At 54.9% G+C, this 21,896-nt stretch overlaps 11 non-coding genes across 11 annotated transcripts; all 11 read right to left on the bottom strand.

Annotated features, from left to right (window-relative positions):
* Positions 1-2,366: 2,366 nt before the first annotated feature.
* Positions 2,367-2,458, bottom strand: LOC130707915 (small nucleolar RNA SNORD116). The gene has a single exon (XR_009007944.1). It is a non-coding gene; the product is annotated as a small nucleolar RNA SNORD116 (small nucleolar RNA).
* Positions 2,459-2,846: 388 nt separating this feature from the next.
* Positions 2,847-2,939, bottom strand: LOC130707963 (small nucleolar RNA SNORD116). Its single transcript, XR_009007993.1, has one exon. It is a non-coding gene; the product is annotated as a small nucleolar RNA SNORD116 (small nucleolar RNA).
* A 2,446-nt stretch (positions 2,940-5,385) lies between these two features.
* Positions 5,386-5,477, bottom strand: LOC130707790 (small nucleolar RNA SNORD116). The gene has a single exon (XR_009007820.1). It is a non-coding gene; the product is annotated as a small nucleolar RNA SNORD116 (small nucleolar RNA).
* A 2,409-nt stretch (positions 5,478-7,886) lies between these two features.
* LOC130707929 (small nucleolar RNA SNORD116) lies at positions 7,887-7,978 on the bottom strand. The gene has a single exon (XR_009007959.1). It is a non-coding gene; the product is annotated as a small nucleolar RNA SNORD116 (small nucleolar RNA).
* A 386-nt stretch (positions 7,979-8,364) lies between these two features.
* LOC130707969 (small nucleolar RNA SNORD116) lies at positions 8,365-8,457 on the bottom strand. Its single transcript, XR_009007999.1, has one exon. It is a non-coding gene; the product is annotated as a small nucleolar RNA SNORD116 (small nucleolar RNA).
* Positions 8,458-10,904: 2,447 nt separating this feature from the next.
* On the bottom strand, positions 10,905-10,996 carry LOC130707789 (small nucleolar RNA SNORD116). Its single transcript, XR_009007819.1, has one exon. It is a non-coding gene; the product is annotated as a small nucleolar RNA SNORD116 (small nucleolar RNA).
* Positions 10,997-13,405: 2,409 nt separating this feature from the next.
* LOC130707928 (small nucleolar RNA SNORD116) lies at positions 13,406-13,497 on the bottom strand. The gene has a single exon (XR_009007958.1). It is a non-coding gene; the product is annotated as a small nucleolar RNA SNORD116 (small nucleolar RNA).
* A 386-nt stretch (positions 13,498-13,883) lies between these two features.
* Positions 13,884-13,976, bottom strand: LOC114237589 (small nucleolar RNA SNORD116). Its single transcript, XR_003623121.2, has one exon. It is a non-coding gene; the product is annotated as a small nucleolar RNA SNORD116 (small nucleolar RNA).
* A 2,445-nt stretch (positions 13,977-16,421) lies between these two features.
* Positions 16,422-16,513, bottom strand: LOC130707788 (small nucleolar RNA SNORD116). The gene has a single exon (XR_009007818.1). It is a non-coding gene; the product is annotated as a small nucleolar RNA SNORD116 (small nucleolar RNA).
* A 2,409-nt stretch (positions 16,514-18,922) lies between these two features.
* LOC130707900 (small nucleolar RNA SNORD116) lies at positions 18,923-19,014 on the bottom strand. The gene has a single exon (XR_009007929.1). It is a non-coding gene; the product is annotated as a small nucleolar RNA SNORD116 (small nucleolar RNA).
* Positions 19,015-19,402: 388 nt separating this feature from the next.
* On the bottom strand, positions 19,403-19,495 carry LOC130707982 (small nucleolar RNA SNORD116). The gene has a single exon (XR_009008011.1). It is a non-coding gene; the product is annotated as a small nucleolar RNA SNORD116 (small nucleolar RNA).
* Positions 19,496-21,896: the final 2,401 nt, after the last annotated feature.

Below are 21,896 nucleotides of genomic sequence, written 5' to 3'. Positions count from 1 at the left end.
CACGGGACGGCCAGCGAGCTGAATCATATCAGCGTACAGAAGTGGCCAGAGCCGAGCCATGGGTCAGGAAATGCAGCCAGTTCTCAGGGCATCAAAGCTCGTGTTCCCCGAGAAAAGACCAGAAGGTGAGGGTGTAGCCCCGGTGCACACGTTCCTGTCGCCAAACCTTTAGGTTTAGCAAAGAAGTGTCGCTTACCGCAACAAGGGTTAAAACAGGATCCTCATGGAATGCACGCCAACACCCCTCCGAGACTCCTTCGCCTGGCCTCGCCTTGCCACACCGTCCTCACTTCAACGGGTATCAGGGATTATACGGATGGCCCCAGGCTGCTGCTGGCATTCCTTCCCTGGCATTCCACCTGGCTCGGGGTGAGAGAACACACACATGCTTGAGGAGGGTGCACGTGCGCACCGAGGGAAAGGGCGATACAACCCAGCGATGTGTGTTCTATCTCTCCTCAACATTTCATTTGCTGTCCATCTTGCCTGTGTGTCCACAGCCAAACGTGAAAGCACTGTGTCACAGGCGCCTTCAGAGCGTGTGGCCATCAGGACAAAGAGTGCCGCTGACCAAGAACCCCCTGTTCTCGGACCATGAAATTCCTCTCCTGAGCCATCTGCCCTCCATCACAGCAAAAGGATGTCTTCTTGTTCCCCTGAGACACCCTCAGGACAACAGGGCCCCCTCAGCCTAAGAGCAAGTGCCCTCTATGGGAACAAACACGCCTTTGGCACTTATGATTAAACACAGTGGACACGCTCTCAAGGGGAGAGATCTTCCATAAGGGAAGGGCCCTTGGCCGAATATGACGTCCTCCATCAAAAGCGGCGCGTAGGGACCCATGAAAAAGGGCACCTGAGGAACCACTGGACTGATCAAGGGAGACTCACCAGCAGGTATACTTCCTCATCTCCTGCCAAGTCAGAGGAACTTCCCTAGGACCGCAACCAAAGCTAATGGCAAGGGAGCCATTCCAATGCCCAAAGTGGCGGGCCAAACCCTTGCAGCAACTGGGTAACTTACCGTAGCACCTTGCACATTTGCATTCTTCCCTTCAAGGACAAGACCTTGGAGAAACCATGAGACCCAGGTCCTCCAGAACCAACGTGTCACCCACAGCCGTGCAATGAGAGAACGCATCCAACATCCTGCACCCTTGAACCGGCGTGACTTCTCTGGCTTGAAGCCATGCACGCTGGAGATCACAGGCTCACAGCAGCAGAAGGTGGCAGGACAAAATGACCCCGGCAGCACACATTCACTCCAGCCCTTAAACCTGTAGCGTTTCCTTGGCAGCCAACTCCCTTCTTTCTGCATGGTTGGGCCCAAAGACCTCCGGGAAGAGCGCCAAACCTCAGGGAATGCTATGCCGACCTGGTATAGCAATGACGCTGGGCTGTCCTAAGGAACACCTTAACATCCTCAACATAGGGGCAATGAGGCCACACAGGGACAAAACATCCCAACGGCTCCAAATCGGTCCCAGTGAGAAGACACCATCCTGTGCCGTGAAGGCACCATTCGCTGGAACAAGGATCCGCCGTGAAGCACATTGAGAAAGGAGAGGAAAAGGTTGGCATGGTCCACGAATGTGCACCTGTATTCCTTCCCTACACGGGACTCCAAATGCTCCTGAAGATATCCCAAAAGAGTTCCGGGAACCCTATGTCCACCGACCATCTATCCACCCAACAGTAAGCCTGTGGGCTTAGCCAACACTCTCACGTGTATTTCCCGCTCGCCTTGCCTTCCTCTCTCCACCAGGATCCAAACGAATCCACCCCTCACCTAAGTAGCTTGATATCCCCTGGATTTGCCTAAGGCATTTTCCAACCTCTCCCCACACAACACACAAGCAGGACACAACCCAAGGAGGCGCCATCAGCGTCGCCCAAATCCCGGGGACAGTGGCCCATTTCATTTCCCCCGACCATCAGGGCAAACCTAAACTATATCCCACCTCCCAAGCTGAACAGGACATAGAGGCCTGGCCTGGCCAGGACTCCTTCTCTGACCCTGAGTGCAGAGACTTCTGTTTCCTTGCGGGAACAAGGCAACGGCCTGAGCTTGAGGGTGGCCTGTAGATCTCAATGGCAAGCCAGAGGAGTACCAGTGGCTCACGCTTCCTTTCGCACCCGCATGCTGACCGCGGCAGGGGATAGCAGTTCTGGCTAGACTCAGGTGCCCAGAGACGTCAAGTTGTCCTTAGCCCTCCCATGTAGATGGACATCCCAGGCTCCTTTCCACATGGCTCTTTCTGCACGAGAAGCCCGCCACCCTCAACTTGAACAATGTTGCTGTGCACGCCCACAGTAGCAAATGCAACATGGACCTCTCCCTAATTTTCCTTTGGGAGCCACGTGCTGGATCTCAGTTAGGATGAGAAGACGGTAGGTATTGCTCATTCATTTTGTTTAGATTTCCAAGGAATGCATTTATGGGAGTCATCACTGATCCACGCTCCTGCTCAAAGGCTGGACATGCAAAGTCGCGGACTGTCAGCAAGCTCAATCCTCTCAGCAGTAGGGAGCGGCCAGACTCGAGCCACGGGGCAGGAAGTGCACCCAAGTCTCAGGGCATCGGAGCTCGGGTGCCCCAGGAAGAGCACAGAATGTGACGGTGTAGTCGCGCGGCACAAGTCTCCGTGGCCAAACATCTATGTTTCTTCAAAGAAGTTCCGTTTACCCCCACAAGGTTTCTACCAGGAACCTTGTCGAGCCAGAGGCGATGCCCTTCGATCACACAGAAATCTATTGGCATTGGAGATATTCCAATGCCCAAACTGGCAGGGCAAACCCTTGCAGCAACTGGGTTACTTGCCCTGGCGCCTTGTATTTTCGCCCCTGGGCCCGTCAGTGACATGACCGCGGAGAAACCTGAGACTCATTCATTTGTTCAGAGTTCCAAGCAGTGCATTTATGGGAGTCATCATCAATCCACCTGCTCAAAGGCTGCACGTTCAAAGTCGCAGGCTCCACCACGGGGCAGCCACCGATCTCAAGCATGTCAGCAGTCAGGAGCGGCCAGAGCCGACCCACGGGGCTGCAAATGGATCTAAGGATCATGGCATCATATCTGGGGTGCCCCTGGAAGAGCCAAGAAGGTGAGGGTGTAGTCTCAGTGCACAAGTCCCCGTGGCCAAACATCTAGGTTTCTGCAAAGAAGTTCCACCCACCACCACAAGGTTCCTACGAGGATCGTCAAGGACTTCACGCCAAAACCACTCTGACCCTCTTTCGCCTCGCCTTGCCTCACCTTGCCACACTGTCCTCACCTCGCCAGGTGTCACGGACTATACAGAGGGCCACATGCTGCTGCAGGTGTTTGTTCCCTGGCACTCCACCACCTGCCTCAGGGTGACAGAACACAGGGATGTTTGAGAAAAGTGAAGGGGCGCACAGAGGCAAAGGGTGATACCGCCCAGCGATGTGCACTATATCTCCCCTCAACATTTAATTTGCAGCCCATCATGTCTGTGTGTCCACAGCCAAACGTGAATGCATCGTGGCACAGATGCCTTCAGAGCACACGGGCATCAGCACAAAGAGCAGGGCCGTCCATCAACCCCCTGGTATGGGCCTTGAACTTCCCCGCCTGAGCCACCTCCCCGCCGACACAGCATAGGGATGTCATCCTGAACCGCTGAGACACCCTCAGGGGAACTGGGATTACTCAGCGGAAGAGCCACTGCCCTCTGGAGAACCAAACCAATCCTGGTGCATACGCTTCCACACAATGGACTCACCCTCAAGGGGAAATGTGATCCCTGAGATCTTCCACAAGGGAACGGCCCTTGGCCAAATGGGACGACCTCCAACAAAAGCAGCTTGTAGGGACCGGTGACAAAACGCACCAGAGGAACTCCTGGACTGAACAATGGAGATTCACCTGCAGCCATACTTCCTGGCCTGCTGCCAAGACTGGCAACCTACCCTTGGCCCACACACAAAGCTAATGGCATGGGAATCATTCCGACGCCCAATGTGGCGGGGCAAACCCTTGCAGCAATTGTGTAACTTGCAGTGCTGTCTGGTACTTTCACACCCTGGGCCCATCAGTGACGTGACATTGGGGAAACCCTGGGGCCCAGGTCCTCTACAAGCCACTTGTTACCCACAGCCATGCAACGACAGAACCCAGACAACAGCCTAGACACTTGAACCGGTATGACTTGTCTGGCCTGTGGCCAGGCTCGCCAGATACCACAGTCTCGGTGTACCAGCGGTGGCAGGAAAAATGACACCCACACCACACATCCTCTCCTGCCCTTAAACCTGTAGCCTTTCCTTGGCAGCCGACTCCCTTGTTTCTGCATGGTTGCCCCCAATGACCTCCGGGTACAGCTCCAATCCTCAGGGAACGCTATGAGGGCCGGGTATAGAAACGATGCTTGGCTGTCCTCAGGAACACCTTCACATCTTCAACACAGGGGGAACGTGGCCAGACAGGGACAAAACACCCCAAGGCCTCCAAATCGGCCCCCATGAGAAGACACCATACTGTGCCATGAAGGCAACCATTCGCAGGCACAAGGACCCGACATGAAGCAAATCGACCAAGGAGAGGAAAGAGGCGGGACAGTCCACAACTGTGCTCTCGTATTCCCTCCCTACACGTGCCTCCAGATGCTCCTGAGGGAATCCCAAATATGTTCTGGGAACCCCATGGCCACCGTCGATGTATCCACCCACCAGTAAACCTGTGGGCTTAGCCAGCCATCTCACGTGTCTCTTTCACTCGCCTTGCCTTACTCTCTCTCTACCGGGATCCCAACGTGTCACGGCAAGATGCCAGAGCCACCCCTCACCAAAGAAGCTTGCCGTGACCAAGTCTGACTAAGGCATTTTTCAGCCCCTTCACACAGCACGCACAAGCAGGACACAACCCGAGGAGGAGCCATCAGATTGGCCAAACTCCCAGGAACAGTGACCCATTTGATTTCTCCCCTCATCAGGAGAAACCTAAACTGCATCTGGTCTCCCACGCAGAACATGACAAAGAAGCCTGCCCTAGGCTGGAATCCTCTTCTGATCCTGAGCCTACAAACGTCAGTTTCTTTGAGGCCACAAGGCAATGACCAGCAGGTGGGGGCAGCCTGTAGAACCCAAGTGCAGGCGGCAGAACCAGCAATGGCTCACGCTTCCTCTCCTACCTGCATGCTGAACCATGGTAGGGGACAGCAGTCCTGGCTAGATCAAGGAACCCAGAGACGGCACACTGTTCCAAGCCTTCCCACCTGGATTGGCATCCCAGGCTCCTTTCCCAATGGCTCTTCTCCCCATGAGATGACCACAACCCTCAACTTGAACAACGTGGCTGTGGACACCCACGACCGCAAATGCAACGTGAACCTCTCCCTACTTTCCTTTTGGGAGCCACGTGCTGGACCTCAGTTCCAACGAGGAGACGGTAGGGATTTCTCACTCATTTTGTTCAGATTTCCAAGGAATGCATTTGTGGGAGTCATCATCGATCCAAGCACATGCTCGAACGGTGGACATGCAAAGTTGCAGATTCCACCACGGGACGGCCAGCGAGCTGAATCATATCAGCCTACAGAAGTGGCCAGAGCCGAGCCATGGGTCAGGAAATGCAGCCAGTTCTCAGGGCATCAAAGCTCGTGTTCCCCGAGAAAAGACCAGAAGGTGAGGGTGTAGCCCCGGTGCACACGTTCCTGTCGCCAAACCTTTAGGTTTAGCAAAGAAGTGTCGCTTACCGCAACAAGGGTTAAAGCAGGATCCTCATGGAATGCACGCCAACACCCCTCCGAGACTCCTTCGCCTGGCCTCGCCTTGCCACACCGTCCTCACTTCAACGGGTATCAGGGATTATACGGATGGCCCCAGGCTGCTGCTGGCATTCCTTCCCTGGCATTCCAACTGGCTCGGGGTGAGAGAACACACACATGCTTGAGGAGGGTGCACGTGCGCACCGAGGGAAAGGGCGTTACCACCCAGCGATGTGTGTTCTATCTCTCCTCAACATTTCATTTGCTGTCCATCTTGCCTGTGTGTCCACAGCCAAACGTGAAAGCATTGTGTCACAGGCGCCTTCAGAGCGTGCGGCCATCAGGACAAAGAGTGCCGCTGACCAAGAACCCCCTGTTCTCGGACCATGAAATTCCTCTCCTGAGCCATCTGCCCTCCATCACAGCAAAAGGATGTCTTCCTGTTCCCCTGAGACACCCTCAGGACAACAGGGCCCCCTCAGCCTAAGAGCAAGTGCCCTCTATGGGAACAAACACGCCTTTGGCACTTATGATTAAACACAGTGGACACGCTCTCAAGGGGAGAGATCTTCCATAAGGGAAGGACCCTTGGCCGAATATGACATCCTCCATCAAAAGCGGCACGTAGGGACCCATGAAAAAGGGCACCTGAGGAACCCCTGGACTGATCAAGGGAGACTCACCAGCAGGTATACTTCCTCATCTCCTGCCAAGTCAGAGGAACTTCCCTAGGACCGCAACCAAAGCTAATGGCAAGGGAGCCATTCCAATGCCCAAAGTGGCGGGCCAAACCCTTGCAGCAACTGGGTAACTTACCGTAGCACCTTGCACATTTGCATTCTTCCCTTCAAGGACAAGACCTTGGAGAAACCATGAGACCCAGGTCCTCCAGAACCAACGTGTCACCCACAGCCGTGCAATGAGAGAACGCATCCAACATCCTGCACCCTTGAACCGGCGTGACTTCTCTGGCTTGAAGCCATGCCCGCTGGAGATCACAGGCTCACAGCAGCAGAAGGTGGCAGGACAAAATGACCCCGGCAGCACACATTCACTCCAGCCCTTAAACCTGTAGCGTTTCCTTGGCAGCCAACTCCCTTCTTTCTGCATGGTTGGGCCCAAAGACCTCCGGGAAGAGCGCCAAACCTCAGGGAATGCTATGCCGACCTGGTATAGCAATGACGCTGGGCTGTCCTAAGGAACACCTTAACATCCTCAACATAGGGGCAATGAGGCCACACAGGGACAAAACATCCCAACGGCTCCAAATCGGTCCCAGTGAGAAGACACCATCCTGTGCCGTGAAGGCACCATTCGCTGGAACAAGGATCCGCCGTGAAGCACATTGAGAAAGGAGAGGAAAAGGTTGGCATGGTCCACGAATGTGCACCTGTATTCCTTCCCTACACGGGACTCCAAATGCTCCTGAAGATATCCCAAAAGAGTTCCGGGAACCCTATGTCCACCGACCATCTATCCACCCAACAGTAAGCCTGTGGGCTTAGCCAACACTCTCACGTGTATTTCCCACTCGCCTTGCCTTCCTCTCTCCACCAGGATCCAAACGAATCCACCCCTCACCTAAGTAGCTTGATATCCCCTGGATTTGCCTAAGGCATTTTCCAACCTCTCCACACACAACACACAAGCAGGACACAACCCAAGGAGGCGCCATCAGCGTCGCCCAAATCCCGGGGACAGTGGCCCATTTCATTTCCCCCGACCATCAGGGCAAACCTAAACTATATCCCACCTCCCAAGCTGAACAGGACATAGAGGCCTGGCCTGGCCAGGACTCCTTCTCTGACCCTGAGTGCAGAGACTTCTGTTTCTTGCGGGAACAAGGCAACGGCCTGAGCTTGAGGGTGGCCTGTAGATCTCAATGGCAAGCCAGAGGAGTACCAGTGGCTCACGCTTCCTTTCGCACCCGCACGCTGACCGCGGCAGGGGATAGCAGTTCTGGCTAGACTCAGGTGCCCAGAGACGTCAAGTTGTCCTTAGCCCTCCCATGTAGATGGACATCCCAGGCTCCTTTCCACATGGCTCTTTCTGCACGAGAAGCCCGCCACCCTCAACTTGAACAATGTTGCTGTGCACGCCCACAGTAGCAAATGCAACATGGACCTCTCCCTAATTTTCCTTTGGGAGCCACGTGCTGGACCTCAGTTAGGATGAGAAGACGGTAGGTATTGCTCATTCATTTTCTTTAGATTTCCAAGGAATGCATTTATGGGAGTCATCACTGATCCACGCTCCTACTCAAAGGCTAGACGTGCAAAGTCGCGAACTGTCAGCAAGCTCAATCCTCTCAGCAGAAGGGAGCGGCCAGACTCGAGCCACGGGGCAGGAAGTGCACCCAAGTCTCAGGGCATCGGAGCTCGGGTGCCCCAGGAAGAGCACAGAATGTGACGGTGTAGTCTCGCGGCACAAGTCTCCGTGGCCAAACATCTATGTTTCTTCAAAGAAGTTCCGTTTACCCCCACAAGGTTTCTACCAGGAACCTTGTCGAGCCAAGGCGATGCCCGTCGATCACACAGAAAGCTATTGGCATTGGAGATATTCCAATGCCCAAACTGGCAGGGTAAACCCTTGCAGCAACTGTGTTACTTGCCTGGCGCCTTGTATTTCCCCCCCCGGGCCCGTCAGTGATATGACCGCGGAGAAACCTGAGACCCATTCATTTGTTCAGAGTTCCAAGCAGTGCATTTATGGGAGTCATCATCAATCCACCTGCTCAAAGGCTGCACGTTCAAAGTCGCAGGCTCCACCACGGGGCAGCCACCGATCTCAAGCATGTCAGCAGTCAGGAGCGGCCAGAGCCGACCCACGGGGCTGCAAATGGATCTAAGGATCATGGCATCATATCTGGGGTGCCCCTGGAAGAGCCAAGAAGGTGAGGGTGTAGTCTCAGTGCACAAGTCCCCGTGGCCAAACATCTAGGTTTCTGCAAAGAAGTTCCACTCACCACCACAAGGTTCCTACGAGGATCGTCAAGGACTTCACGCCAAAACCACTCTGACCCTCTTTCGCCTCGCCTTGCCTCACCTTGCCACACTGTCCTCACCTCGCCAGGTGTCACGGACTATACAGAGGGCCACATGCTGCTGCAGGTGTTTGTTCCCTGGCACTCCACCACCTGCCTCAGGGTGACAGAACACAGGGATGTTTGAGAAAAGTGAAGGGGCGCACAGAGGCAAAGGGTGATACCGCCCAGCGATGTGCACTATATCTCCCCTCAACATTTAATTTGCAGCCCATCATGTCTGTGTGTCCACAGCCAAACGTGAATGCATCGTGGCACAGATGCCTTCAGAGCACACGCGCATCAGCACAAAGAGCAGGGCCGTCTATCAACCCCCTGGTATGGGCCTTGAACTTCCCCGCCTGAGCCACCTCCCCGCCGACACAGCATAGGGATGTCATCCTGAACCGCTGAGACACCCTCAGGGGAACTGGGATTACTCAGCGGAAGAGCCACTGCCCTCTGGACCACCAAACCAATCCTGGTGCATACGCTTCCACACAATGGACTCACCCTCAAGGGGAAATGTGATCCCTGAGATCTTCCACAAGGGAACGGCCCTTGGCCAAATGGGACGACCTCCAACAAAAGCAGCTTGTAGGGACCGGTGACAAAACGCACCAGAGGAACTCCTGGACTGAACAATGGAGATTCACCTGCAGCCATACTTCCTGGCCTGCTGCCAAGACTGGCAACCTACCCTTGGCCCACACACAAAGCTAATGGCATGGGAATCATTCCGACGCCCAATGTGGCGGGGCAAACCCTTGCAGCAATTGTGTAACTTGCAGTGGTGTCTGGTACTTTCACACTCTTGGCCCATCAGTGACGTGACATTGGGGAAACCCTGGGGCCCAGGTCCTCTACAAGCCACTTGTTACCCACAGCCATGCAACGACAGAACCCAGACTACAGCCTACACACTTGAACCGGTATGACTTGTCTCTCCTTTGGCCAGGATCGCCGGATACCACAGTCTCGGTGTACCAGCGGTGGCAGGAAAAATGACACGCACACCCCACATCCTCTCCTGCCCTTAAACCTGTAGCCTTTCCTTGGCAGCCGACTCCCTTGTTTCTGCATGGTTGCGCCCAATGACCTCCGGGTACAGCTCCAATCCTCAGGGAACGCTATGAGGGCCAGGTATAGAAACGATGCTTGGCTGTCCTCAGGAACACCTTCACATCTTCAACACAGGGGGAACGTGGCCAGACAGGGACAAAACACCCCAAGGCCTCCAAATCGGCCCCCATGAGAAGACACCATACTGTGCCATGAAGGCAACCATTCGCTGGCACAAGGACCCGCCATGAAGCAAATCGACCAAGGAGAGGAAAGAGGCGGGACAGTCCACAACTGTGCTCCCGTATTCCCTCCCTACACATGCCTCCAGATGCTCCTGAGGGAATCCCAAATGTGTTCTGGGAACCCCATGGCCACCGTCGATGTATCCACCCACCAGTAAACCTGTGGGCTTAGCCAGCCATCTCACGTGTCTCTTTCACTCGCCTTGCCTTACTCTCTCTCTACCGGGATCCCAACGTGTCACGGCAAGATGCCAGAGCCACCCCTCACCAAAGAAGCTTGCCGTGACCAAGTCTGACTAAAGCATTTTTCAGCCCCTTCACACAGCACGCACAAGCAGGACACAACCCGAGGAGGAGCCATCAGATTGGCCAAACTCCCAGGAACAGTGACCCATTTGATTTCTCCCCTCATCAGGAGAAACCTAAACTGCATCTGGTCTCCCACGCAGAACATGACAAAGAAGCCTGCCCTAGGCCTGGAATCCTCTTCTGATCCTGAGCCTACAAACGTCTGTTTCTTTGAGGCCACAAGGCAATGACCAGCAGGTGGGGGCAGCCTGTAGAACCCAAGTGCAGGCGGCAGAACCAGCAATGGCTCACGCTTCCTCTCCTACCTGCATGCTGAACCGTGGTAGGGGACAGCAGTCCTGGCTAGATCAAGGAAGCCAGAGACGGCACACTGTTCCAAGCCTTCCCACCTGGATTGGCATCCCAGGCTCCTTTCCCAATGGCTCTTCTCCCCATGAGATGACCACAACCCTCAACTTGAACCACGTGGCTGTGGACACCCACGGCCGCAAATGCAACGTGAACCTCTCCCTACTTTCCTTTTGGGAGCCACGTGCTGGACCTCAGTTCCAACGAGGAGACGGTAGGGATTTCTCACTCATTTTGTTCAGATTTCCAAGGAATGCATTTGTGGGAGTCATCATCGATCCAAGCACATGCTCGAACGGTGGACATGCAAAGTTGCAGATTCCACCACGGGACGGCCAGCGAGCTGAATCATATCAGCCTACAGAAGTGGCCAGAGCCGAGCCATGGGTCAGGAAATGCAGCCAGTTCTCAGGGCATCAAAGCTCGTGTTCCCCGAGAAAAGACCAGAAGGTGAGGGTGTAGCCCCGGTGCACACGTTCCTGTCGCCAAACCTTTAGGTTTAGCAAAGAAGTGTCGCTTACCGCAACAAGGGTTAAAGCAGGATCCTCATGGAATGCACGCCAACACCCCTCCGAGACTCCTTCGCCTGGCCTCGCCTTGCCACACCGTCCTCACTTCAACGGGTATCAGGGATTATACGGATGGCCCCAGGCTGCTGCTGGCATTCCTTCCCTGGCATTCCACCTGGCTCGGGGTGAGAGAACACACACATGCTTGAGGAGGGTGCACGTGCGCACCGAGGGAAAGGGCGTTACCACCCAGCGATGTGTGTTCTATCTCTCCTCAACATTTCATTTGCTGTCCATCTTGCCTGTGTGTCCACAGCCAAACGTGAAAGCATTGTGTCACAGGCGCCTTCAGAGCGTGCGGCCATCAGGACAAAGAGTGCCGCTGACCAAGAACCCCCTGTTCTCGGACCATGAAATTCCTCTCCTGAGCCATCTGCCCTCCATCACAGCAAAAGGATGTCTTCCTGTTCCCCTGAGACACCCTCAGGACAACAGGGCCCCCTCAGCCTAAGAGCAAGTGCCCTCTATGGGAACAAACACGCCTTTGGCACTTATGATTAAACACAGTGGACACGCTCTCAAGGGGAGAGATCTTCCATAAGGGAAGGACCCTTGGCCGAATATGACATCCTCCATCAAAAGCGGCACGTAGGGACCCATGAAAAAGGGCACCTGAGGAACCCCTGGACTGATCAAGGGAGACTCACCAGCAGGTATACTTCCTCATCTCCTGCCAAGTCAGAGGAACTTCCCTAGGAACGCAACCAAAGCTAATGGCAAGGGAGCCATTCCAATGCCCAAAGTGGCGGGCCAAACCCTTGCAGCAACTGGGTAACTTACCGTAGCACCTTGCACATTTGCATTCTTCCCTTCAAGGACAAGACCTTGGAGAAACCATGAGACCCAGGTCCTCCAGAACCAACGTGTCACCCACAGCCGTGCAATGAGAGAACGCATCCAACATCCTGCACCCTTGAACCGGCGTGACTTCTCTGGCTTGAAGCCATGCCCGCTGGAGATCACAGGCTCACAGCAGCAGAAGGTGGCAGGACAAAATGACCCCGGCAGCACACATTCACTCCAGCCCTTAAACCTGTAGCGTTTCCTTGGCAGCCAACTCCCTTCTTTCTGCATGGTTGGGCCCAAAGACCTCCGGGAAGAGCGCCAAACCTCAGGGAATGCTATGCCGACCTGGTATAGCAATGACGCTGGGCTGTCCTAAGGAACACCTTAACATCCTCAACATAGGGGCAATGAGGCCACACAGGGACAAAACATCCCAACGGCTCCAAATCGGTCCCAGTGAGAAGACACCATCCTGTGCCGTGAAGGCACCATTCGCTGGAACAAGGATCCGCCGTGAAGCACATTGAGAAAGGAGAGGAAAAGGTTGGCATGGTCCACGAATGTGCACCTGTATTCCTTCCCTACACGGGACTCCAAATGCTCCTGAAGATATCCCAAAAGAGTTCCGGGAACCCTATGTCCACCGACCATCTATCCACCCAACAGTAAGCCTGTGGGCTTAGCCAACACTCTCACGTGTATTTCCCGCTCGCCTTGCCTTCCTCTCTCCACCAGGATCCAAACGAATCCACCCCTCACCTAAGTAGCTTGATATCCCCTGGATTTGCCTAAGGCATTTTCCAACCTCTCCACACACAACACACAAGCAGGACACAACCCAAGGAGGCGCCATCAGCGTCGCCCAAATCCCGGGGACAGTGGCCCATTTCATTTCCCCCGACCATCAGGGCAAACCTAAACTATATCCCACCTCCCAAGCTGAACAGGACATAGAGGCCTGGCCTGGCCAGGACTCCTTCTCTGACCCTGAGTGCAGAGACTTCTGTTTCTTGCGGGAACAAGGCAACGGCCTGAGCTTGAGGGTGGCCTGTAGATCTCAATGGCAAGCCAGAGGAGTACCAGTGGCTCACGCTTCCTTTCGCACCCGCACGCTGACCGCGGCAGGGGATAGCAGTTCTGGCTAGACTCAGGTGCCCAGAGACGTCAAGTTGTCCTTAGCCCTCCCATGTAGATGGACATCCCAGGCTCCTTTCCACATGGCTCTTTCTGCACGAGAAGCCCGCCACCCTCAACTTGAACAATGTTGCTGTGCACGCCCACAGTAGCAAATGCAACATGGACCTCTCCCTAATTTTCCTTTGGGAGCCACGTGCTGGACCTCAGTTAGGATGAGAAGACGGTAGGTATTGCTCATTCATTTTCTTTAGATTTCCAAGGAATGCATTTATGGGAGTCATCACTGATCCACGCTCCTACTCAAAGGCTAGACGTGCAAAGTCGCGAACTGTCAGCAAGCTCAATCCTCTCAGCAGAAGGGAGCGGCCAGACTCGAGCCACGGGGCAGGAAGTGCACCCAAGTCTCAGGGCATCGGAGCTCGGGTGCCCCAGGAAGAGCACAGAATGTGACGGTGTAGTCTCGCGGCACAAGTCTCCGTGGCCAAACATCTATGTTTCTTCAAAGAAGTTCCGTTTACCCCCACAAGGTTTCTACCAGGAACCTTGTCGAGCCAAGGCGATGCCCGTCGATCACACAGAAAGCTATTGGCATTGGAGATATTCCAATGCCCAAACTGGCAGGGTAAACCCTTGCAGCAACTGTGTTACTTGCCTGGCGCCTTGTATTTCCCCCCCCGGGCCCGTCAGTGATATGACCGCGGAGAAACCTGAGACCCATTCATTTGTTCAGAGTTCCAAGCAGTGCATTTATGGGAGTCATCATCAATCCACCTGCTCAAAGGCTGCACGTTCAAAGTCGCAGGCTCCACCACGGGGCAGCCACCGATCTCAAGCATGTCAGCAGTCAGGAGCGGCCAGAGCCGACCCACGGGGCTGCAAATGGATCTAAGGATCATGGCATCATATCTGGGGTGCCCCTGGAAGAGCCAAGAAGGTGAGGGTGTAGTCTCAGTGCACAAGTCCCCGTGGCCAAACATCTAGGTTTCTGCAAAGAAGTTCCACTCACCACCACAAGGTTCCTACGAGGATCGTCAAGGACTTCACGCCAAAACCACTCTGACCCTCTTTCGCCTCGCCTTGCCTCACCTTGCCACACTGTCCTCACCTCGCCAGGTGTCACGGACTATACAGAGGGCCACATGCTGCTGCAGGTGTTTGTTCCCTGGCACTCCACCACCTGCCTCAGGGTGACAGAACACAGGGATGTTTGAGAAAAGTGAAGGGGCGCACAGAGGCAAAGGGTGATACCGCCCAGCGATGTGCACTATATCTCCCCTCAACATTTAATTTGCAGCCCATCATGTCTGTGTGTCCACAGCCAAACGTGAATGCATCGTGGCACAGATGCCTTCAGAGCACACGCGCATCAGCACAAACAGCAGGGCCGTCCATCAACCCCCTGGTATGGGCCTTGAACTTCCCCGCCTGAGCCACCTCCCCGCCGACACAGCATAGGGATGTCATCCTGAACCGCTGAGACACCCTCAGGGGAACTGGGATTACTCAGCGGAAGAGCCACTGCCCTCTGGAGAACCAAACCAATCCTGGTGCATACGCTTCCACACAATGGACTCACCCTCAAGGGGAAATGTGATCCCTGAGATCTTCCACAAGGGAACGGCCCTTGGCCAAATGGGACGACCTCCAACAAAAGCAGCTTGTAGGGACCGGTGACAAAACTCACCAGAGGAACTCCTGGACTGAACAATGGAGATTCACCTGCAGCCATACTTCCTGGCCTGCTGCCAAGACTGGCAACCTACCCTTGGCCCACACACAAAGCTAATGGCATGGGAATCATTCCGACGCCCAATGTGGCGGGGCAAACCCTTGCAGCAATTGTGTAACTTGCAGTGGTGTCTGGTACTTTCACACTCTGGGCCCATCAGTGACGTGACATTGGGGAAACCCTGGGGCCCAGGTCCTCTACAAGCCACTTGTTACCCACAGCCATGCAACGACAGAACCCAGACAACAGCCTAGACACTTGAACTGGTATGACTTTTCTCTATTTGGCCAGGCTCGCCGGATACCACAGTCTCGGTGTACCAGCGGTGGCAGGAAAAATGACACCCACACCACACATCCTCTCCTGCCCTTAAACCTGTAGCCTTTCCTTGGCAGCCGACTCCCTTGTTTCTGCATGGTTGCCCCCAATGACCTCCGGGTACAGCTCCAATCCTCAGGGAACGCTATGAGGGCCGGGTATAGAAACGATGCTTGGCTGTCCTCAGGAACACCTTCACATCTTCAACACAGGGGGAACGTGGCCAGACAGGGACAAAACACCCCAAGGCCTCCAAATCGGCCCCCATGAGAAGGCACCATACTGTGCCATGAAGGCAACCATTCACTGGCACAAGGACCCGCCATGAAGCAAATCGACCAAGGAGAGGAAAGAGGCGGGACAGTCCACAACTGTGCTCCCGTATTCCCTCCCTACACGTGCCTCCAGATGCTCCTGAGGGAATCCCAAAAGTGTTCTGGGAACCCCATGGCCACCGTCGATGTATCCACCCACCAGTAAACCTGTGGGGTTAGCCAGCCATCTCACGTGTCTCTTTCACCCGCCTTGCCTTACTCTCTCTCTACCGGGATCCCAACGTGTCACGGCAAGATGCCAGAGCCACCCCTCACCAAAGAAGCTTGCCGTGACCAAGTCTGACTAAGGCATTTTTCAGCCCCTTCACACAGCACGCACAAGCAGGACACAACCCGAGGAGGAGCCATCAGATTGGCCAAACTCCCAGGAACAGTGACCCATTTGATTTCTCCCCTCATCAGGAGAAACCTAAACTGCATCTGGTCTCCCACGCAGAACATGACAAAGAAGCCTGCCCTAGGCCTGGAATCCTCTTCTGACCCTAAGCCTACAAACGTCAGTTTCTTTGAGGCCACAAGGCAATGACCAGCAGGTGGGGGCAGCCTGTAGAACCCAAGTGCAGGCGGCAGAACCAGCAATGGCTCACGCTTCCTCTCCTACCTGCATGCTGAACCGTGGCAGGGGACAGCAGTCCTGGCTAGATCAAGGAACCCAGAGACGGCACGCTGTTCCAAGCCTTCCCACCTGCATTGCCATCCCAGGCTCCTTTCCCAATGGCTCTTCCCCCATGAGATGACCACAACCCTCAACTTGAACAACGTGGCTGTGGACACCCACGGCCGCAAATGCAACGTGAACCTCTCCCTACTTTCCTTTTGGGAGCCACGTGCTGGACCTCAGTTCCAACGAGGAGACGGTAGGGATTTCTCACTCATTTTGTTCAGATTTCCAAGGAATGCATTTGTGGGAGTCATCATCGATCCAAGCACATGCTCGAACGGTGGACATGCAAAGTTGCAGATTCCACCACGGGACGGCCAGCGAGCTGAATCATATCAGCCTACAGAAGTGGCCAGAGCCGAGCCATGGGTCAGGAAATGCAGCCAGTTCTCAGGGCATCAAAGCTCGTGTTCCCCGAGAAAAGACCAGAAGGTGAGGGTGTAGCCCCGGTGCACACGTTCCTGTCGCCAAACCTTTAGGTTTAGCAAAGAAGTGTCGCTTACCGCAACAAGGGTTAAAGCAGGATCCTCATGGAATGCACGCCAACACCCCTCCGAGACTCCTTCGCCTGGCCTCGCCTTGCCACACCGTCCTCACTTCAACGGGTATCAGGGATTATACGGATGGCCCCAGGCTGCTGCTGGCATTCCTTCCCTGGCATTCCACCTGGCTCGGGGTGAGAGAACACACACATGCTTGAGGAGGGTGCACGTGCGCACCGAGGGAAAGGGCGATACCACCCAGCGATGTGTGTTCTATCTCTCCTCAACATTTCATTTGCTGTCCATCTTGCCTGTGTGTCCACAGCCAAACGTGAAAGCATTGTGTCACAGGTGCCTTCAGAGCGTGCGGCCATCAGGACAAAGAGTGCCGCTGACCAAGAACCCCCTGTTCTCGGACCATGAAATTCCTCTCCTGAGCCATCTGCCCTCCATCACAGCAAAAGGATGTCTTCCTGTTCCCCTGAGACACCCTCAGGACAACAGGGCCCCCTCAGCCTAAGAGCAAGTGCCCTCTATGGGAACAAACACGCCTTTGGCACTTATGATTAAACACAGTGGACACGCTCTCAAGGGGAGAGATCTTCCATAAGGGAAGGGCCCTTGGCCGAATATGACGTCCTCCATCAAAAGCGGCGCGTAGGGACCCATGAAAAAGGGCACCTGAGGAACCCCTGGACTGATCAAGGTAGACTCACCAGCAGGTATACTTCCTCATCTCCTGCCAAGTCAGAGGAACTTCCCTAGGACCGCAACCAAAGCTAATGGCAAGGGAGCCATTCCAATGCCCAAAGTGGCGGGCCAAACCCTTGCAGCAACTGGGTAACTTACCGTAGCACCTTGCACATTTGCATTCTTCCCTTCAAGGACAAGACCTTGGAGAAACCATGAGACCCAGGTCCTCCAGAAACAACGTGTCACCCACAGCCGTGCAATGAGAGAACGCATCCAACATCCTGCACCCTTGAACCGGCGTGACTTCTCTGGCTTGAAGCCATGCACGCTGGAGATCACAGGCTCACAGCACCAGAAGGTGGCAGGACAAAATGACCCCGGCAGCACACATTCACTCCAGCCCTTAAACCTGTAGCGTTTCCTTGGCAGCCAACTCCCTTCTTTCTGCATGGTTGGGCCCAAAGACCTCCGGGAAGAGCGCCAAACCTCAGGGAATGCTATGCCGACCTGGTATAGCAATGACGCTGGGCTGTCCTAAGGAACACCTTAATATCCTCAACATAGGGGAAATGAGGCCACACAGGGACAAAACATCCCAACGGCTCCAAATTGGTCCCAGTGAGAAGACACCATCCTGTGCCGTGAAGGCACCATTCGCTGGAACAAGGATCCGCCGTGAAGCACATTGAGAAAGGAGAGGAAAAGGTTGGCATGGTCCACGAATGTGCACCTGTATTCCTTCCCTACACGGGACTCCAAATGCTCCTGAAGATATCCCAAAAGAGTTCCGGGAACCCTATGTCCACCGACCATCTATCCACCCAACAGTAAGCCTGTGGGCTTAGCCAACACTCTCACGTGTATTTCCCGCTCGCCTTGCCTTCCTCTCTCCACCAGGATCCAAACGAATCCACCCCTCACCTAAGTAGCTTGATATCCCCTGGATTTGCCTAAGGCATTTTCCAACCTCTCCACACACAACACACAAGCAGGACACAACCCAAGGAGGCGCCATCAGCGTCGCCCAAATCCCGGGGACAGTGGCCCATTTCATTTCCCCCGACCATCAGGGCAAACCTAAACTATATCCCACCTCCCAAGCTGAACAGGACATAGAGGCCTGGCCTGGCCAGGACTCCTTCTCTGACCCTGAGTGCAGAGACTTCTGTTTCTTGCGGGAACAAGGCAACGGCCTGAGCTTGAGGGTGGCCTGTAGATCTCAATGGCAAGCCAGAGGAGTACCAGTGGCTCACGCTTCCTTTCGCACCCGCACGCTGACCGCGGCAGGGGATAGCAGTTCTGGCTAGACTCAGGTGCCCAGAGACGTCAAGTTGTCCTTAGCCCTCCCATGTAGATGGACATCCCAGGCTCCTTTCCACATGGCTCTTTCTGCACGAGAAGCCCGCCACCCTCAACTTGAACAATGTTGCTGTGCACGCCCACAGTAGCAAATGCAACATGGACCTCTCCCTAATTTTCCTTTGGGAGCCACGTGCTGGACCTCAGTTAGGATGAGAAGACGGTAGGTATTGCTCATTCATTTTGTTTAGATTTCCAAGGAATGCATTTATGGGAGTCATCACTGATCCACGCTCCTACTCAAAGGCTGGACGTGCAAAGTCGCGGACTGTCAGCAAGCTCAATCCTCTCAGCAGTAGGGAGCGGCCAGACTCGAGCCACGGGGCAGGAAGTGCACCCAAGTCTCAAGGCATCGGAGCTCGGGTGCCCCAGGAAGAGCACAGAATGTGACGGTGTAGTCTCGCGGCACAAGTCTCCGTGGCCAAACATCTATGTTTCTTCAAAGAAGTTCCGTTTACCCCCACAAGGTTTCTACCAGGAACCTTGTCGAGCCAGAGGCGATGCCCTTCGATCACACAGAAATCTATTGGCATTGGAGATATTCCAATGCCCAAACTGGCAGGGTAAACCCTTGCAGCAACTGGGTTACTTGCCTTGGCGCCTTGTATTTTCGCCCCCGGGCCCGTCAGTGACATGACCGCGGAGAAACCTGAGACCCATTCATTTGTTCAGAGTTCCAAGCAGTGCATTTATGGGAGTCATCATCAATCCACCTGCTCAAAGGCTGCACGTTCAAAGTCGCAGGCTCCACCACGGGGCAGCCACCGAACTCAAGCATGTCAGCAGTCAGGAGCAGCCAGAGCCGACCCACGGGGCTGCAAATGGATCTAAGGATCATGGCATCATATCTGGGGTGCCCCTGGAAGAGCCAAGAAGGTGAGGGTGTAGTCTCAGTGCACAAGTCCCCGTGGCCAAACATCTAGGTTTCTGCAAAGAAGTTCCACTCACCACCACAAGGTTCCTACGAGGATCGTCAAGGACTTCACGCCAAAACCACTCTGACACTCTTTCGCCTCGCCTTGCCTCACCTTGCCACACTGTCCTCACCTCGCCAGGTGTCACGGACTATACAGAGGGCCACATGCTGCTGCAGGTGTTTGTTCCCTGGCACTCCACCACCTGCCTCAGGGTGACAGAACACAGGGATGTTTGAGAAAAGTGAAGGGGCGCACAGAGGCAAAGGGTGATACCGCCCAGCGATGTGCACTATATCTCCCCTCAACATTTAATTTGCAGCCCATCATGTCTGTGTGTCCACAGCCAAACGTGAATGCATCGTGGCACAGATGCCTTCAGAGCACACGGGCATCAGCACAAAGAGCAGGGCCGTCCATCAACCCCCTGGTATGGGCCTTGAACTTCCCCGCCTGAGCCACCTCCCCGCCGACACAGCATAGGGATGTCATCCTGAACCGCTGAGACACCCTCAGGGCAACTGGGATTACTCAGCGGAAGAGCCACTGCCCTCTGGAGAACCAAACCAATCCTGGTGCATACGCTTCCACACAATGGACTCACCCTCAAGGGGAAATGTGATCCCTGAGATCTTCCACAAGGGAACGGCCCTTGGCCAAATGGGACGACCTCCAACAAAAGCAGCTTGTAGGGACCGGTGACAAAACGCACCAGAGGAACTCCTGGACTGAACAATGGAGATTCACCTGCAGCCATACTTCCTGGCCTGCTGCCAAGACTGGCAACCTACCCTTGGCCCACACACAAAGCTAATGGCATGGGAATCATTCCGACGCCCAATGTGGCGGGGCAAACCCTTGTAGCAATTGTGCAACTTGCAGTGGTGTCTGGTACTTTCACACTCTGGGCCCATCAGTGACGTGACATTGGGGAAACCCTGGGGCCCAGGTCCTCTACAAGCCACTTGTTACCCACAGCCATGCAACGACAGAACCCAGACAACAGCCTAGACACTTGAACTGGTATGACTTGTCTCTCCTTTGGCCAGGCTCGCCGGATACCACAGTCTCGGTGTACCAGCGGTGGCAGGAAAAATGACACCCACACCACACATCCTCTCCTGCCCTTAAACCTGTAGCCTTTCCTTGGCAGCCGACTCCCTTGTTTCTGCATGGTTGCCCCCAATGACCTCTGGGTACAGCTCCAATCCTCAGGGAACGCTATGAGGTCCGGGTATAGAAACGATGCTTGGCTGTCCTCAGGAACACCTTCACATCTTCAACACAGGGGGAACGTGGCCAGACAGGGACAAAACACCCCAAGGCCTCCAAATCGGCCCTCATGAGAAGGCACCATACTGTGCCATGAAGGCAACCATTCAGTGGCACAAGGACCCGCCATGAAGCAAATCGACCAAGGAGAGGAAAGAGGCGGGACAGTCCACAACTGTGCTCCCGTATTCCCTCCCTACACGTGCCTCCAGATGCTCCTGAGGGAATCCCAAATGTGTTCTGGGAACCCCATGGCCACCGTCGATGTTTCCACCCACCAGTAAACCTGTGGGGTTAGCCAGCCATCTCACGTGTCTCTTTCACCCGCCTTGCCTTACTCTCTCTCTACCGGGATCCCAACGTGTCACGGCAAGATGCCAGAGCCACCCCTCACCAAAGAAGCTTGCCGTGACCAAGTCTGACTAAGGCATTTTTCAGCCCCTTCACACAGCACGCACAAGCAGGACACAACCCGAGGAGGAGCCATCAGATTGGCCAAACTCCCAGGAACAGTGACCCATTTGATTTCTCCCCTCATCAGGAGAAACCTAAACTGCATCTGGTCTCCCACGCAGAACATGACAAAGAAGCCTGCCCTAGGCCTGGAATCCTCTTCTGACCCTAAGCCTACAAACGTCAGTTTCTTTGAGGCCACAAGGCAATGACCAGCAGGTGGGGGCAGCCTGTAGAACCCAAGTGCAGGCGGCAGAACCAGCAATGGCTCACGCTTCCTCTCCTACCTGCATGCTGAACCGTGGCAGGGGACAGCAGTCCTGGCTAGATCAAGGAACCCAGAGACGGCACGCTGTTCCAAGCCTTCCCACCTGCATTGCCATCCCAGGCTCCTTTCCCAATGGCTCTTCCCCCATGAGATGACCACAACCCTCAACTTGAACAACGTGGCTGTGGACACCCACGGCCGCAAA

This window comes from Balaenoptera acutorostrata, chromosome 3 (genome assembly GCF_949987535.1).
Source record: "Balaenoptera acutorostrata chromosome 3, mBalAcu1.1, whole genome shotgun sequence".
NCBI classification, from domain to species: Eukaryota; Metazoa; Chordata; class Mammalia; order Artiodactyla; family Balaenopteridae; genus Balaenoptera; species Balaenoptera acutorostrata.
Note: the sequence above shows the minus strand (reverse complement) of the source record. Positions and strands in the feature narration are given on the sequence as shown.